The following is a 4862-nucleotide window of genomic DNA, read 5'->3' as shown; positions in this document are numbered from 1 at the left end:
TTTATTATAAACAAAGTAATAATTAAATGAATATTATTATACATTTTATCTTCTCGTAAGCCGGTCAAGTTATGATTATTTGAGTAGAGCTGTTTACAATCTTGCATATTGTACTATCTATATAGTACAGCTGTGGTTAATGATAGATACATCTACATTCTACAAGAGGTATTGGGTTCAATTTTCAGTGAAACCAAAAAATGTAAAATATAAATTATGGAATTATGTGAAATGTTACTGTCCTTACGAGTCTTCTTTAAAACAATCGTTATTGTTTTTTAAATTCCATGATATCTAGACTATTATATATTCTGTGTCCGCGGTTTTACCCACATTGCTCCGCTCCTGTTGGTCTTAGCGAGATGATAATATATAGCCTATAAATTAATATAGCCTTCCTCGATAAATGGGCTATCTAATACCGAAATAATTTTTCAAATCGGACCAGTAGTTTCCGAGATTAGCGCGTTCAAACAAACAAACTCTTCAGCTTTAAAATATTAGTGTTAGATAGCCCTTTCATCGAGGAAGGCTATAGACTATATATTATTTGTATACGTAGTATATTATTATTAGTCTGTGATATTATCATCACGCTAAGACCAACAGGAGCGGAGCCACGCGGGTGAAACCGCGGAGCGCAGCTAGTTATAAATATGAAATAGCTCAAACAAAGAATTGAAAAGGAAATAGAGAAGAAAATATAGAATAAGGAATTACAACTGCAACCAAACTTCTCTAAGTAATTATACCTAAATAATTATTTTTCATAACCAAAATTGATTGCAAGGGTCATGCATCATACTGATAAGTTAATTATATATAGACCGACCCGCGAAGGCGCAAAAAAAACCGAAATTTACTTATTAATAATTTATTGTAAAAAAATTACATTATAAATTATTCCTAACTTAAACTACGTCCCTCCCGTTCAATGTAGGAACCAAGAGTGCTCGTCGTCCTCGGCGGGGCAGCTGCAGCGTCGCGGTGGTGGTGATTGCCGCAACACTCTCTGGAATCGCAGGTGTGCGCGATGTCGCAATCGTGAATCGCTATCAAGTACATCCTTCTTGGGTGGCCCAATGCATCCTCTAATAATTAAGGCGTGTTATATGTAGGTACATAACAAGTTTAATCAAAATTAAATGTTTATTGAATCATTTCGTTTGTCAATTAAAAAACGAGATTGTATAATGTAACAGTAACATAGAAACAAAGAATTATTACACGAAATGCAGATTTTAACGGTTTTTAAACACGATTTATTCAATAAATTATTTTATACCTACGTTTCAAATATATTTTTGTACGTAAGTGATTTTTGTATATTTTCTTTTTAAGAACTGCTAAATTATAATACTTATACAACTTAAAATAATATTTATAGAAAATGAATCGCCAAATGTGCTACTAAGCGCAAAACTCGAGAACGGTCGAACCGATTCGTTAATTATTTTTTTTATAATATGCGTTGAACAACCTAAGGAGAGAAAACGTAAACATGTACCACGGGCGAAGCCAGGGCGGACCGCTAGTTAATTATAAATTGTGTGCGCCTGTCATTTTACTTCAAGACAAGCTTGTGAACATGAAATAATAAAAATTATTTTAGAAGGAGTAAAATATAAATGAGATCTTTGTCGTTGGAATTTCAATAACTAAATATCTGAATAGTCCAGGAAACATATATACTTAGAGCTTATAATAATTATTTTAGCATAAGATAATATTATGAATATGTTTATGTTGCAGTTGTGGCTTATTAAAGACCTTTGACTTTAAGGAAAAAGTCGGGGTTTAACTCTAGATTGGTGTAAGAAATGGTAAATGGTAAATTAATTTTACAATTATCAGTTCTGTTCAATCAGTGAAGGAAAAACAAGAGTGAAAATCATCAAAAAATCTTTTGCAATCAACTGTGTTCATGCAGTGAAATCAAACATGTAATAATGATGATATTATCTTCTTATATATAAAAATGAATCCATATTTCCCCTGGTCACGGCATCACGCGTGAACGGGTGGACCGATTTCGATAATTATTTTTTTTATATAATATTCCTTAAAGTACGAGGATGGTTCTTATGGAGAGAAAACGTAAACATGTAGGTACCACGGGCGAAGCCGGGGCGGACCGCTAGTTAATTATATTTTAGAACATTGGAAATCATATAAACATGATGAAATATTACCAGTCTTATTAACATACTAGCTGTTGCCCGCAGCTTCGCCTGCGTGGAAAATATCGTCCCTTTCATCCCTTATTTTATCTCCTTGGGGTTAGAATTGATCAAAATCCTTTCTTAGCGGATGCCTACGTCCTTACATCTACCTGCAGGCTAAATTTCAGCCCGATCCGTCCAGTGGTTTGAGCTGTGCGTTGATAGATCACTATGTCTGTCAGTCAGTCAGTTACCTTTGAGTTAATATTATCATATTTCATAATGATTTTGCATTCATGGACACAATACTTCACTTTAATACCATTTTAACGATAAGTAATATTAAACTAGCTGTCCGGCCCGGCTTCGCTCGTGGTACATAATAATATATAACATATAGCACTCAAGTATCATGTACATATTTATCGGTGACAGAATTGTTTAAATCGGTGTAGTAGTCCCTGAGATTAGGGCGTTCACACAAACAAATGTTCTATATCTTGTGAATTACACGATTTTGATTCAATACAATATACCTAATTAATTTCATAAACAAGGATCAATATACTAATATTAAACATTAAACCTAAGAATAATGCATAAGTCTACATAATTTATTATGATTTATCTCTAAACTCACGTAACTAATTTAAATTATTCATATAATAATATTGTTGCATTATTGTTATTGTCGTGATATTATACTTAATTTTACACTCTGGAATTTTGTTATAATAACTAACAATAAGGAAAAAAAAATTGGTTGTCTGTAAAGTCGGTTTACTGACGATAGTTGAACGTGACAACGTCCGATTGTGCTTCTTTGTCGCTCGTTCCGCGCTCTCGCTTGCACTTCAAGCCTTACATGGAACGCCTCAGAGCGAGGTAACGCCGCATGAGTCATGTTTTTTCGTGCGTGCAGCCGGCGCTATCGAATTATAAGACGTTGTCACGTCAAAAAATGTTTTTCAAGTACCAATTAATATTTTTTGTACGACTCATAATGCGTGTCCTTTAATATTATGGTTGCCTGGAAGAGATTGCTTCTAAACAATAAGGCCTATTGTACACTTTAAAAGTTTGTGTTCATTTCATTTCGATTCCTGATAAATTTACAATGAAGTATCATAAATAAATAAATAATACAAAGAATTAAAAAGTGCTCTACGATCGAAAAATCCTTATTGCCTCGGTTCCGCAACAATTTCCTTAATTACACGATTGGTAATCCACGTAATATAAATAAATTTAATTATCCAAGAAATGTAATTTCTTGGATAATTGTAGTACAGTTATTGAGCATTGCACATTTCCGAAGCTTATAATAGGCGATTTTAACATTGGATGTATAGATTGGAAATTGGTTGACGATCCCAACTACACTTTACCAAGTATAGCTCAAACTTTAGTAGATTTCCATTACTTAAACAATCTTAAACAATTAAATTTTAATGTAAACGTTGGTAACAAAGTTTTAGATTTAGTACTCACTGATATAGGTAGTTGCAAGGTAGAAAGTACATCCTCGGTTCTTAGTAAAATAGATTTACAACACCCTCCAATATTGATTAAAGTTGATACATCATTGAAAATTACAAACTGCCTTGCCTCGAATCCCACTAAGTTGAAATATAATTTTTTTAAAGCAAATTACGCCGAAATTAATAAAACTCTATATGATACAGATTGGAAGAGTGTTTTGAACAATTGTAAAGATGTGAATGAGATGGTCGAAGCATTTTATGCTTATATTGATGATATTATTAGAACAAACGTCCCTTACTTTCCTTGTAAGAGTAAAAAATATCCACCTTGGTTTTCACATAATCTTATAAAAAGACTGAGAGAAAAAGAGAAGTTAAGAAAGCGTTATAAAAAATATAAAAATCCACTAGATAACTTAGAATACAAATTACTAAAGAAACGCTGTGATAAATTACTTATGCAATGCTATAACGCGTATATGATCAAAACAGAGGCTCAATTGAGACAGAATCCCAAAAAATTTTGGGCTTACATTCACTCACGCAAAAATAACAACCAGAACTTTCCATCATTGATGACTTACAATAATGAGAGTTCCAGTAACGGTACAAGAATTTGCAATATGTTTGGGGCATATTTCTCATCTGTCCATAGTAGTGTAACGACAAGCCCAAGTACCTCATCCACCAAAAACTTTACTCGCACATCAGACTCATTTGCATGTATTAAAATATCGCGGAAAGAACTACTCCAAGACCTAATTAACCTACAGATTGACAAGGGTTCTGGCTACGATGGCGTACCAAACATTTTCATCAGGAAATGTGCAAATACATTAGTTGAGCCCTTACTTACCATCTATAACCGCTCATTGAGTACGGGCACATTCCCTGCGACTTGGAAAGTGGCTAAGGTTGTACCTATTTATAAAAGTGAAGATAACTCTAACATAGAAAATTACAGGCCTATTTCGTTACTTTGTGCATTTGGTAAAATACTAGAATCATTCGTTAGTCGTAAGTTGCAGGAATATTTCAAACCCTATATCTCCAATCACCAGCACGGATTCATTAAAATGAGATCAACCACTACAAATCTTGTCACCTATCTTGATAGCATTTCACAGGCATTAGATATGGGAAAACAAGTACATGTTATTTACACAGACCTTAGCAAAGCCTTTGACAAGGTACCGCATCACGTACTTGCTTCAAA

Source organism: Colias philodice, chromosome 25 (assembly GCF_061535455.1).
Source record: "Colias philodice isolate Cphi_HAF_F1 chromosome 25, ilColPhil1 Martin Lab GWU primary, whole genome shotgun sequence".
NCBI lineage: Eukaryota > Metazoa > Arthropoda > Insecta > Lepidoptera > Pieridae > Colias > Colias philodice.
The sequence above is the reverse complement of the archived record's forward strand: the minus strand, read 5'-3'. Positions refer to the sequence as shown.